The 14,631-nt window shown below is 44.4% G+C and overlaps 1 protein-coding gene across 5 annotated transcripts in view; it reads right to left on the reverse strand.

The window, feature by feature from the left end:
- The window catches only part of RC3H1 (ring finger and CCCH-type domains 1), a 58,449-nt gene extending 44,047 nt beyond the window's left edge, over nt 1-14,402 (reverse strand). For 3 of the 5 annotated variants that reach the window (XM_075616665.1, XM_075616668.1, XM_075616667.1), the window contains exon 1: nt 14,227-14,402. The gene's annotated coding sequence lies outside the window, so the exon portion shown is untranslated. The remainder of the gene's footprint in view (nt 1-14,226) is intronic. The other 2 variants (XM_075616666.1, XM_075616663.1) reach the window with 1 other exon arrangement.
- Nucleotides 14,403-14,631: the final 229 nt, after the last annotated feature.

Consider the following 14,631-nt stretch of genomic DNA (forward strand, 5'->3'; position numbering starts at 1 on the left):
CCAGAACATACGATCTTACTAACATCTTTAATGTAAACTAGAGAAAAGCAGCCTAACGTATTGCAATATTCACAATCATTTAAAATTAGGTTTGCCCCTTGAGGCATATTTTATGGTCAATAAAATATTTAAAAGCGAGTAAGTACATCAAAATAAAAGAGCAGTCCTATCTATGACCAAAGTGAACTACGGCACTTTAAAACGTCTTCTGCTGGTAAAACTGATTGCTAGTCTCCAAAGTCCCAGGACAAGTGTTTAGCATTGCTCGTCTGGTTGCAAAGTAACTATTGTGCCATTGTTCGTCAAACAGATAAACACAAGTAATTGATATGCTTGAATCCAGTATTTTAGACAAAAAGCCATTCATATTCATTTTCCGCAACAAATAAATAACTATTGCTATAAGGGTGACTGAATATTTCTAAGAAACCTAATTACACGAAGATGTTAAAATAAATTCTTGACCAATTACGTTGAACTTCCTTCTTAAATACTGCTGCAGGACGGGAGAGCTTTCTAGCCACAGACCGAGTACGATGTTCATGTAAGAGACACAAAAAGCCTACAAAACCATGCCATTTTTGCCAACAAAAGCCCCCGAAAAGAATCCGATTGCCAGAATAAAACACTGCACAGTCACTAATCAAAGAGGACAATTTAGTGTAGGTTCCACCTACACTGCAACGACTGGATGAGGTTGCGCTTATAGTGCAGTCACCGGTGACGCAACGGTGACATCACGCTGCTATCACTGGAAACATTAAATTGACGTCCAGTGATCGCGACCAAGCTGTCGCGCCGCTTCTACTATAAGCGCAAGCGATGGCGGCAATACATTTGTTTTGCCGTGACATTGCGTCGCCGGCACTTTAAGCGCAGCCTTTGTTGTCCTATTCGTTAATAGCAATGATGTCCATCCGAACAGCAGCACTATGATCCCCAATACCTGGGACGGAGATAGAGACGCTGAAGATTCCATGCTGTGAGCACCGAGGTATATCTTCTGCACTCAAACCCCTTTGGGGCGTCAGGGATATTTGCGGGATACTGTTAAAGCATTTTTATATACTTTATTAGGGATCCGAGTGCCATTGTTCTGATGGGCATTGACAGTGCTATCACCAGTTTTTAATAACTTACTTAGTAAGCGGCATGGCAGCTTTCCGCATACGCACGATTTCTCTGTGTCACACACCTAAAATCACAGTGCTCTTCCACTGGGTGTGAACAACTTAACTACTACATCCGGTTATGAGGAAGAGCGAGCGACTGTATTGAGAGCTCTTAGTGCCTGGGCAGAGCCCATTGCTACCAGTTATGCATCACAACAATTACACCCTTCTGAAACAGTGCTATCATACAATTTGACTAACAGATCTTAAACCTTTACAAAACAAACAAACAAACATGTTTAACCTGCCTAAAACCCCCTCCTAAAGGGTGCATTATTGCTTTGAAATCTCTTTACATAAATCATTACGCTTACTTAGATAAACCAATGCTGATGAATGTGGAAAAACAGATTATAAAGATGATACAGTTTGGAGCAGGGGTGGCCAACTCCAGTTTTCAAGGGCCACCAAGTGGTCAGGTTTTCATGATATCCCTGCTTCAGCACAGGTGGCTCAATCAGTGACTCATTTGAAGACTCAGCCACCTGTTCTGAAGCAGGGATATCCTGAAAATCTGACCTGTTGGTGACCCTTGAGGACTGGAGATGGCAACCCTTGTCGCATACTGTATTTAATAATGGAAACCTTTTATAGACTCCCCAGTTTGTCACTGTGGTGAGTCATGGCGCGCAAGGGTCAGAATGTGCAAGAACCAACAATGACCTGCAGATTTGGACAATTTGTACTTTTTATTTTATATTAGGTGCTAAATGTGGCTGGGAGTGCTTACAGATAGATGCTGATTACCATACATATCTTTGTTAAGAATACCTCTTTGAATCCTGCCCCACCCCCCCAAAAACAAGGAAAAAACCTTAAGCATAAAGCCATGTGGAGCCCCAAACATTTCATAACAGATTTGAAAAAGAAAAGTAATCCCATGTGAACCCAAATAATTTCCACTGCACACAACATTAATCATTTAAATGTCATAAATGCCCCTTCTTGAACATTTATTACTGTTGTAATGTATTTCTCAGCCATTTCAGAAACAATCAACCATACGACACAAAGTCTATATGGAACCAGACAGATGTTCTCCATTTTAAAATCCTAGTTGCCTAGCTACCCTTCCTCGGCCGGTCACATTTTATGGAGGGGTGTATTGCTAAGAGCTTGTTACAAGCACACCAAAAAAAGCATTATAAGGCCATTTAGTGGAACTCAAAATAACAGCAGTTACACGAGAAGCCTCACAGATAAAGAAAGATAGCTAGATGAGATAGCTAGATGGCTAGATAGCTAGCTACATAGATAGCTAGATAGAGATAGAGAGAGATAGCTAGATGAGATAGAGAGATAGCGAGATAGCGAGATACACACACACACACACACACACACCTTATTGAAGCCAAGAACCAAGTTTTACAATTTCTATTTTTCACCCTTATGAAGCAGCAGAAGCAGAAAATATTTGGGAAACATCAAAAACATGGTCACTATTTTCCAAGAACTCATTTGTAATTAAAAACCTGACATCTGTGAGATCTGAAAACAGAGACGGAAGATGAACATATCGCGTAGATTTGTCCCCTTCTGCGGTCTAACAATAGGCCAGTTGGATTCCAGTTCTTCCATCTATCCCGCTGTAAAGTTACTGAAGGATATGGTTAAAGCACAAATGATCCCCTCCTCTTTGCTGCTCAGTTAGGCTGAGTCCCTGCTTGTGCTGAGCTTGGCGCGGTTACATACATACATACATACATAGATAGATATATATATATATATATATATATATATACACACACACACACACACACACACACACAATGTTCCCGCTCACGCGATGCGCGTGCACACACGCTCAGCGCTTTACTAAACACATTTTTTAAACTTTCCCGCTTGCTCGATAGCCCGCAATGCGCCCCCACCCCCCTCCTCCCCCCCGCAAGTTGCAGGACACCCGGCGCTCATGCTCCAAGCATGAGCGTGCTCAGCGCCAGCGGGGACTCAGCCTAAGGCTAAGGCCCCGCTCCCTCAGTCAGCGCGCCCGCACTGCAGACAGGCGGGGCGCCGATAGACACAGACCGCGATATGCGGTCTGTATGGAGCGGGAGCCGGGGCTGGAGTGGGAGGGAGGGGCGTGGTTTAACCGGAGGGGGGTGTGGTTTAAGCGGAGGGACCCGCTACCCCCCTCCTTCCCCCCCCCCCCCCTCCCTCCACGGGCTCGGGCTCCCGGGCTGCAGGAGGGAGCTGCTGCAGGCTGCCCTACTCACACGCTGACACTCAGGCACACACACACACACAGGCACACACAGACACACAGACAGGCACTCATGCACACACACACACACACACACAGACAGGCACTCACGCTGCTTTCCCTCCACACTCTCCTCCCCGCTCCCCGAAGCCTCCCCTCCTCCCTTCTATGTATACTGTGCCTTTAATGTATTTACAGCAAAGATGCCTTTTCCTGGAGTTGACAAACAGAAAGTAAAACCTGAATTTCATGCTTCTTGTTTTGTAGGATCAGATGAAATAATCCAAAATTTGTAAGTCAGTTTTTTTTTTTTATGTATTTTCTGTATCAATTAGGCACACCCTTGGAGAGCAGCAAAAGCCCCTTTATGAAAAGGTTAACCACAAAATGCTGTTTTTATGGAGAAAAAAAAAAAAAAACATTTCAACACTGATGAACCGTCAACATTCTGACAAAAACAGCAGCTTTACAAGTCCCAATTTGTTAATGCGGCTTTATAAAGCGGAATGGGACATTTGGACGCGGCCGTCTCGCTGCGACCAAGCCCCCGCCGGCGTTTGACCGGAGAGGAAACCTCCAATGCCGGCCACTTCTACGATAAGGTAAGTTCTAGGGTAGGGGGTTAACTTTAGGGGTTTTAGCAGGTAGGGGGCTAAGGTTTCTAAGGTAAGGGGTATTGCGTTGGTATTAGGGGTTAAGATTAGGGGGTTGCAGGGTAAAAGCTAAGGTTGGGGATTTACCTTGGCGACAAAGAGGGTGGCAGGCGAGTGTCCCTGCGGCTAAACGCAGGCAGTCACTTGGTCGCAGACCAAATGTCCTAGACCGTTATAAAGAGCCCTTCCTCTAGGCCCTAGTTGATACTCTGAAGCCATTTTCCCTTCGTTACAGAAACAGTCGACCCCTTTAATTTAGATGAGGATTGACGCTTCACTAATCAATGGACGACTTCAGAGCATATTGACTATGCAGCATTGGGCAACCTGGTCTAAAAACATGACCACAGGTGTGACTTTTACCAGCTGATTCACTGCCACTTCCCCATATTTCAACACACAAGGAACAAATGGGGCACGCTCCAGGAGCACAAGACTTGTGCTCACCCTCATAAGTACAAAACCTTCATCACGAAATATAAAATGGAGCTGGGAGAAACAAAAGAAGAGATAAACCCACACATCTCTCCCTTGGGTTCTCAAGGGTGTATTCACCATACTATAATTTGACATGGTGTTCTATAGAATAAAGGGATTTATTGATTATAGTGCGATAACGTATTGATTAACATCAAATCACTTTAATAGGTGTTAAATGCCAATAATGGCCACTGCACGTTGAACCTCTGAACATAGAAACGCACAGAATGTCACAATACCAAGGAAATGCTACAGGTTGACCATTGAAGAGGCAAAGGGCACCCACCATTGAGAGTGGTGTGGGTACTACAGGACACTATAGCACATCAATGAAAGGAAAGAATGGATGTTAAAAAGTATTAAAACGTTTATGAAAACCCACACAATGAAAAGGTGTCAGGGGCTACAGCACAAAATAACCAGAGAGACACGGATCAAGAGATAGCAAAAGCAACAACTCCCTTTGTCACAAATACCAGCCAAACTCTCTCAGCTCTTCTTCTTGCAGGTAAAAGAGCAGAACGGAAGCAAAATGCAGCAGGCAACAAACTAAACACATGGGGGCAGTTTATCATAACAGAACGACTGCGCTACAGACTTCGCAAACTTTAGTATTGTGGCTGGAGCGTTGCAGCGGGGCAATCACAACGCACAAGCGACCATTGTTTTGAGTCAGCCGCCCGTGCGCAGGTGGGAGGAGCTACCTTGCTTTTTCAACGATTGGAGCACGTCAACAGGTGCCATAACGTTGGCTTCATCCCTACCTAAGATGCCAGTTCATCTATAAAAATGCTTTCTGCATAGATCCATAAGCGATGTGAAGTGGTATAAAGCTAGATGGGGAGAGGGGAGAAAGACCTGTTCTCCTTGTATTCCTTTCCCCTAAAATAATCTGAGTTATGGATACAAATCCCATTCATTAGGGCAACTGCAACAGACATTAAGGGAGAGATAAAAGCAGTGAAACTTCACCCTAAATGCCAGGTCACACGCGTTGTTAGCGTCAAACGCGTGGGGGGAGATTTTCCCCTGTTTTGTCCCCAGTATGCTTTTTAATATGTAAACCAATAAACTTTTTTTTATTTTTATACTACCCGGTGAGTTCATCATGCTTCTTTGCTGGGTTGCAGTTCAACCAATCTTCTGTCATTTTCCCACATTGTACACAACACTTCCCGGATAACTTCTCACATGTGATCGAGATTACATACATACATACATACATACATACATACATACATACATACAAAACAATACTTAACTGCCTGATCTAGTTAAAAAGGCATCACTTTTCAAATGCATCAGTCATCAATTCAATCTGGTTCTATGTGTAGCTGCAATCACTCGTAACCGACCAGGAAACATACCTGAGTCAAGAATGTAACAGTCTAATTGGCTTCCCTATGGAAATATAATGATGCTAATAAAAAACAATGTGGTCGCTATCAGTTTTTGGGGAATAAATGACCAGTTGAATTTTGTTAGGGGCCTCTCAATAGGTAAGTGTTTGTCAATCACTTGTTTTCTTTCCCCTTATTGTTTATCAGATGGTCAGTGATAAGGGAGTGGGTGGGGGCTCTGGCTGTACAAGCATTTGCTGAGCACGTCATGACATGAGAAAAAAAAAAGGGAGCAGCCAGAGCTAATCAAACCCCTCCCAGGACTCAGCTTACCGTGTTTACACAGTTTTAAAAATGATTTAACAAAATCGGACACCTACAAGTTTTTCTTAAAGGAGCATCAACCACCCAGACTTAATGTCACTGGCATTAGTACATGTGGTCCTTGAATGGAATGCCTTAACAAGAGGATTTATTTTGGGCCATAGAAAGGAGCTGGTTATTTAGATGCCCCGGCAATCCCCCTTCTAAGTTCCCCATCACGATGACAGTCATAGCACATGCCACTAATCAGCATTACATCGACTTAACATGATTCAGCATGCAAGACGGAAACATCAAATGCTTAACGCTCAGTTCAGCACCATTTAGATTAATTCAAATTCCCCCGTAGCAGGTAGAAAAAAAAAAGCACCCATTATTCAGATTTTCCAACAACAGTTCCCATGTGCAGTAAAACAGGTCTTGGCATTTTGCTTTTGAAATACAAAAAAAAGTTTGTCACCTTCTTCTGACACACAATGTTATTTTAATGAATCCTGAGAAAACCATGCTCATCAGATACTTATTGTTCTTCTACACAAAAGAACAAGAAAATGATCTGTGTATTTTAGGATCTTCAGTCTTACCACAAAAGAGATTAGCCGAAACTTGCAAAAATCTTATAACAATTCGAGTAACATCGACATGTAATGTTTTTAGAACGATGTTAAAATACTTATACTTGTGTAGCTCTTTAATCGTCAATCACCTATATATAATCTTCTAAAATTGCCACTGTTATTAGTTTAATTTGTCTCTAAGAGGAGTTGCTCCTTTAACTAGCTTTTGTATTCATTATGTGCAGGAGTCATATAAGCCACGTTCTCAGTTAGCAATGTATATTATAAATATATATATATATAGCGGCAATAAAAACAGATCCAGCATCTCTAACACCTTCTCTAACATTCTTCTCTGCTGTTTCATCGCTTTGCAAAGTTAGGCGCAGGAGTTTAAAAGAGCAATCTCAGGTGTTTTTTTTTTTGTAATTACCTGAACAGACATGTCCCCCCCCCCCTCTCCCCCTCACAGCTGATCCATGGGTCCTGGAGGATCACTGTTCCCGAGAGATTGACTTTTTTTTTGTGCCTGTGGTACACGTACACACACACACACACACACACACACACAAAAGATTTGGCCACGGGGTCCCCAATAGAAAGTTGCAATGTCCCCTCCCGATGATGTTCCAGCTCTCAATTGGCTGACGGAAATAGTCTGACCCCTGTGGCCGTAATGTGCCCACTTATCATATATTCTTGCCTGGAGCTGGTGTCCCGGGAACCTGAGGACCCACAGAGGTTGGAGAACCCCAGATCAGCTCCAGGGACTCAACGGTTTAAGTAAATTGAAAGTACAGTATTGAGCAGAGGATGGCTGCTCTACCTGAAGTATCACCGCAAACATCAAGAAATACACTTCCCAGGACTCATCCTTCGGAAAAATCGCCATTGAATAGAATCTTGTTTCCCAATAGCGTTGGGGAACACTGAACAAATTTGCATAACTATATTAAGACATTTTGATATTTATTAAAGTGTTTTTTCACACTCCTCTTCCAACACTGAATACCAAAGGTGGGGGTACAGAAGGAAACTAGAGGAAGGGGGGTGGGGGAACCTATCCACTGGGAAAGGAGGGGTACAACGGTCATTGAGGGTGAAGGAGGGGTGTCTCAAAATGTCCTTAAAATATTAATAACTTCCACACCGTGGTAATAAAAAAATGTAAATATCAACTAGTCATTTTCTTTATTGCTGCCAAGTATCATATTTCTCAACCCCCTCAAGGAATTATGCGGTCAGAAAAAAAAGCCAGACATAAAAGGTAATTTACACAAAAATGATTAAAAACAGACAAACAAGCCCAATTATGCCAAATTATCCAGTGGCACACAGACCCGAGTTTAAGGAGGTGGGTGGAACTGGAGAAAAGCTGTTGTGCACCAATAGAACTACATAACCTGATCTGGCTACCCAAGAAAGGGTTAATTAAGATGGAAATGCCGCTCCAGACCATGGCCAATTCCTTAAGGGTATGGGAGGCCACTAAAATTAGCTGTAATCTCACTTCCAAAGACTTCCTAATGACACCGATAATCGGTAACCCGGATTTCGCTCCAGGGATGAATAGAAATAACTTGCAAATTTGGACACAGTCGGGTATTACACGGCTTAAAGATCTGGAGGGAAGAAAATTTATAAAAACATTTGAATAAATGAAGTCCACAAAGGATATACCAAATAAGGAATTCTTTAGATACCTCCAGATCCGAGATTTTTACAACAAATCCCCAATCAGGCCAGCAAGAACAAATTTCGAGCAGCTGTGTTCTCGAGGAACGGACACTAGAGGACTAACATCTAGAATGTACATGGAGGTGATCTGTCCTGAGACTCCTAAGGATACAAGACTCAGTTACATCAGACAGTGGGAATCAGACTTAGGGGAGACATTAGAGGACGAGGAATGGGACAGGATCCTGCAGGCAGCAGCAAAAAGCTCGGTTTGTACCACATTAAAGGAGAACGCATATAAAGTCCTTATGCGGTGGTACTACTCCCCGTCAAGATTAGCTAAATTTGTCAGGGGTTACTCCCCGCTCTGCCCAAAGCAATGCGGGGAAGTGGCTGATTTGCAACACATGCTGTGGTCTTGCACAAAAGTGGTCCCGATTTGGGAACAAATTAGAGAATGGTTACAATGGATACTCAATTTGGAGATCCCCCTGTACCCGTGGGTGTTCCTATTGGGCAGGCGGATCCAGGGTCTGTCAAATGCGACGCATAAACTAATCGCGCATTTCACAACAGCCACAAGATGCGAGATCGCAGCATTATGGAAGCAAAATGAATTACCAGTCATCCCCAAAATCAGAAACAGGATTTGGTATGTCTGCCGGACGGAACAGTTGACGAGTTTAGTCAACGACACCCGCCCAATTTTTCTAAAAGTCTGGGCACCATGGTTGGCCCAGACAGATATCCCAGGGGTGGATACTTCCGCAATATTTCAATGATAGAAGCAAATGTGTTCTCCATTGATTGTACGGGATCTGATAGTAACGGACAGGTAGGCTCAACGTTGACGGCAGCCCCGACAGAGTGATGACAAGAAAAGAGAAGGGAGCAGAGTGAATGATCCTAGGAGAAATACGAAACAAACCAGGAACCGGAGAAGGAGCCAAAACACATGCAAAGGAGGCACCTGCCCCCCCCCCCCCCGTCCTTTCCCCTATGTCCACCGTCTGGTATGTCTTGTAAGTCATTTCCAATGTTGAAGGTAGTCCCTAGTAGATGTCTTGTGTGGATATTGTGTTATTGTTCGAAAAAAGTTGGTACGCAGAACAATGGTTTGTGGCACAATGTATGCATGTTAAAAACCAATAAAATTGAAGTTGAAATTTTTTTTAAAAAAACAAAAAAAAACAGACAAACAAGAAACCCTAAAAATGATACATTCGCCTGTAAAGGGAATTTTACAGATACAGTTAAAACAAAGTTTTGCTTTTGCCTGGAATTAGATCGATAAACTTGTCATCTCAATACAGAATAAAATACAAATGTTTTCATGTGTTAAATGTAATAAAAGAATGTCGACTGCTTCAATGGACTATTTCTAAATAGGCATAGACCAGAACCCAAGTTTCAAGGGTTGAGCAATAGCTTGTAACATTGATATTAGTCTCTCTAGGGCTTCCGTCCCCTACCTAATGCTGAACTTGTACTATAAATTGTACTGTTTCCTCGCATTTTATGGTTTATTATGTAAAGTGCTGCACACTTTATTGGTGCAATAGAAATAAACTATAATACTGATGTTTGGACCTAAAAGGACGAGTGATATCATAACCTGCTTCCAAAATAGGAACAGTCAGAAAGTTTGTTGTGCTGACCATAAAGAAAACAAAGGAGGGAGAAGTTCCCAGTGATAAACAGGGGACAGTTTTGGGAGAACAGTCTCTTTATGTGTTATTTATATGTTGTTAAGAGTTCCTAATTTGGGGGTTCACCATTAAACTGCGATAAGTGTCGATCAGGGCGTCCTCGCCCGGAAACTCGCCCCCTCGCTTGCGGCGAGGTGCGGAATCTCCTGACATTTTCCTGCATCTCTCTGTCAAACTTCAGTATCTCCCCCTGCATCTCCCGTGAAAATGGCCGTGCGGCGGCAAAGAACACTGCATTGCCATGACAACGCAGCCATTTTCACAGGAGATGCAGGGGGAGACACTAAAGTTGGAGACACCGCACCACGCCGCTGGTAACACTCGACAGCGGGTAAAGTTAGGGGGGAGAGAGGGAGCGGGGTTACAATTAGTCTGGGGGGGGGACGGAGTGCCTTTTTTTCAGACAAGTTACTTTCCCCCCCCCCCAATTTGTCAAGCCCTGTACACGTACACACACACACACACACACACACACACACACACACACACACACACACACACACACACACACACACACACAATCTCTCTTCCAGACTGATGAAATAGACACAGCACTGCAAGGTTCATTGGTGTCTGGTGGAGTATTTATTTATCTTTTGATTTGCTGTTTGACACATGCACTAGCCATACAGTGGCTGGATACATTATTGGAGTGTCTGTCATCAAGTGTGTGTGTATATTATTATTTTTTTTAACCTGTAGTTAATTTTCATTATTAACCTTTGCAATGCCATCAGACCTGGGGCACGTCTTGGTCATGTGATCGCTTCAGGCGCGAAACGGAAGAGCAAGGGGCATGCTTTTTACTGCAGTTAGTTTGATACAAAGGAACGGGAAAATGGAAATGTAACCGCTAAATAATTATTCATGAGCATTTACATGCTATGCCCTTAATACCTCGACAGACTACAACATCAACAAATATCACCTACCCCAGGCTGGCATTAGGCCCATCTTGCATATTGTCATTGTAGAGGTAAAACTCACTAAGTGCCTTTTTTGCAAAAAAAAACCCACACTAAATGCACTTCCTGACTTGGAATTTCTTGATATTTCTATTGAAAAACTCAAAGACACCTAATCTTCAGAACTTGTCATATCAAAATACTGTACCTTCCTTTTTAAATACAGAATTTTCCTGTCAAAAAGAACATTTAAAATCGCCTTTTCCTCAGTAGTCAAAGAATGTAGTTGATGACTTACCTCTGCAACTACGGTATGCACAACATGGACACTATAGATATAGGCAAGATAAGACTAGGTGATATTAATATATATTTGTAAAGTACAACTGATGTGCTTTTCGTATTTGTATGGTGTTTATATTTCATGCTAACACCTTTAGGTGCCTGTAGCGAAAAGTATCAAAGTAGTTAGAAATGTGGTTTCTTACAAAACCCTATTTATTACACCACCCTATGGTAGAACAGTACGACAGACACACACACACACAGACATGATTAAAGCTGATTTCTAGGAGTTAGCTCTTATTTCAACTAGTTACAGCAGGGCCCCGGGTATACGGCGGATTCCGTTCCAGGGGCCCGCCGTATAGTGAAAGTCGCCGGAAAGCGGATCCGGCGATTTTCAGTTCTGTGCATGCACAGAACTGCGTTTTCGCCGTTCTGCGCATGCGCGGCCTATGGTCTGCGTGCGCAAACTACGGTATGCGCGTGCAGACAACGGTCTGCGCATGCGCGCCGGGCGCAACCGCCCATTCTGCGCAAGCGCGACTGAGGATCAAAGATGGCGGCCCCCTTCTCGATGCCGCCGTATCGGCGGATCGCCGAAAAGCGAAGCCCTGCTGTAGTTACTGCATAGTTAAGAAAAATGCATTATCATAAGTCATTGAGGAATACACAATTGTTAGAGGATATGGTGATACTTGATAAAGGAGCACTCCTTCCAATCCTACACCCCACCCCTCTTTTGTTTCATACCAGGATGGGATTATGGGGTCCCCGGAGCTGAAAAGCGTTAATTTTAGCTCCAAGGACCTCTGGTTCCCAAGATACTTAATCGGTAAAGGTAGCACTGGTACTTCCTGGTATTTAAATCCCATGTGTCAGGCGAGCCAATAGGAAGCCTCAACTGCTTGACAGAAACATCCAGGTAAAAACGGAAAAAAAAACACAAAGGTTTTAAAAATATAAAGAAAGAAACAGGTAACGGTTGCTTTAAATTTTAACACGACCATTCATTTGTATTGGCGACACTCATGTTTAGTGAACCTAGGCTTTTAAGTTTACAGGTACTGTAGCTTGTCAATTACCAGGTCCCAGAACACAAAAAGCAGAAATCTCTCTTTAGCGGTGCTGAAACCAAGACATTTGCCTGCCACATGGGCAATATATATATATATTCCAGGCCGCCGCCGCCGTAAAGCGGAAATCGCAGTAAAGCGGGGCCCTACTGTACTGTATTGTACCTTTGAAAACAGAGATGCAGAGCTGTAACCCGACTGTTTCGCTGACAAATGGCATCTGACAAGGAGTTGCGCACGCGCTAAAACTGTTGTTTAGTGACAGCCGGATACTTTGCTGCTGTGCACGTCATGACGAAAATCGCCACAAAAACGTAACAAGCGCCGAACCTAATGAATATGGGTATACATTGGGAAACGCTGTAAAGAGGAGCGCCGTAAAGCGGGGCCCTACTGTATATAAAAAATATATCAATGAGCGCACAGCTTATTTTTTTTAATGAATACTACAATATAGGGAAAATAATATTACAGTTGGGATAAGTGCATCAAAACAAATGGAACTTTTGGAGAAAAGGAGCCCCCGGCCCGAAGAGCTTACAATTAAAATCGGCAAGTGCGGAGATTAACAAGAGTATTTGCTCTCAGATCTACTCCTAAGTATATTACATTTCTAAAGGTTACAACACATCAACATTTCAAAAATTGGTGTAAACCAGGAATTCCTAATAAGCAAAATAACATAGGTTTATTTGGGGGCTTTGGCAGGAGAGACAGGCCTCACAGCGCTGATCCCCCATACACAGCATTATACATTAACAACAAATATTCCTTATCTATGAAAAAAACAAAACAAGTAGTAACGGCTCAGCAGAAACGTACAGTGTAAAGACACACTCCTGATGACAGCCTAGGTCTCAGGCTTCACACAATGAAGAATGTCACTCGGATCTGATCCCTTTAACCCCTTCAGGCCGCGCTTATAGTGCCGGCGACGCGACCGATGACGTCACCCATCTCCATTGCGAAAGTTGCATTTCAAATTTAGGCGACGTCGGTGGCTACAAGGCCAGCGACGTCATAAAGGGGGAAGGCAGCGGGACGGAGAAGCTCTCCGATTGGCCAAAAGGGGAGACTGTCGCCGAAAAAAAATCAAATATCAGCGACTACCAGATTTCTGGTAGCGCTGTCGCTCAGTCGCGTGCACTATAAGCACCGATGACAGAGACAATACATGTGTTTTGACGCGGCGGTCGTGACGCCGGCACTATAAGCGCAGCCTTAGTTCTTTGTCGCCGTGCATGAGTTCGGTGTCACCGCTTCATTATCTCCATTCAGAAGCATATCACCCCAGACCTGGTCACCATTGTATAACCTAATCCCTGCGGTGCCCCATTAACTCATTGGCATGGTATCCCTCTGAAGGCAAATGAGGCACTCGCAGGATTATGTAGGCGATCGGCTGCGGACCACTGCGCACTGCTTGAGTTGCCACTTAAATCAGATTGCCGTCACTGTAGATGAAGAATGACATGTACAGCGCAGGGCATATGGGGCAGAGCCTGACATGGCATTTATTAGAGGCAGAGCTGGGTGGGGCACGTTTCTGAGTCACAGCTTCCCGGCCCCGGAGGCCTCACCTCCACAAAAGGCAGCGAGCGGGCGGGGAGCCTCGAAACTCGAGACCGGAGGAAGCCTGCGGCCTACACCCGGGTGTTATCCCACCTCCAGCCCCGGGAGCGGGGGAAAGAAATGACACGGAGCACCAAGGAAACCCCGCAACGGGCGGAGGCTCCGGAGAGCAAGGCCGCAAATAAACCCCCAGCCTCTCGTAACGTCTCTGCCCAAAATGGTGGCGGCTGTTAGGAAGGGTCCTCCTCCTCCCTCCCTCCACCCCCAGGGACTCACCGGCGGCGGGTCTCAGCTGTCCGTGGCCGGGGCATGTCTCACTGCCGGCGGGGGGCTCGGCTGGCGGGGCGCGGGGAGCATCGTGTCCTCCTTCCGGCGGCTGCTCGGCACCTCTTCCTGCTCCCACAATCCTCCTGTGCTCCCCTCCCCCACTCCTCTCTCTCATGCCTCCTCCTCCTATCAGTCTCTCAGCAGCTCTTTCTTCCCCCTCTCCTAACCCCCCCCCTCTCTCTCTCTCTCTCTCCCCTAACCCCCCTCTCCTTTCAGATTGTTTTTTTCCCTATCCTATCTCCCCCTTCTTCTCTTTCTCCTTTACTTACATCCCTCCTTCTCTCATCTATCTCCCCCCTTCTTTCTCATTTATTTACATCCCTCCTCTCATCTATCTCCCCCCTTCTTTCTCAT

This window comes from Ascaphus truei, chromosome 10 (genome assembly GCF_040206685.1).
Source record: "Ascaphus truei isolate aAscTru1 chromosome 10, aAscTru1.hap1, whole genome shotgun sequence".
Taxonomy (NCBI): Eukaryota; Metazoa; Chordata; class Amphibia; order Anura; family Ascaphidae; genus Ascaphus; species Ascaphus truei.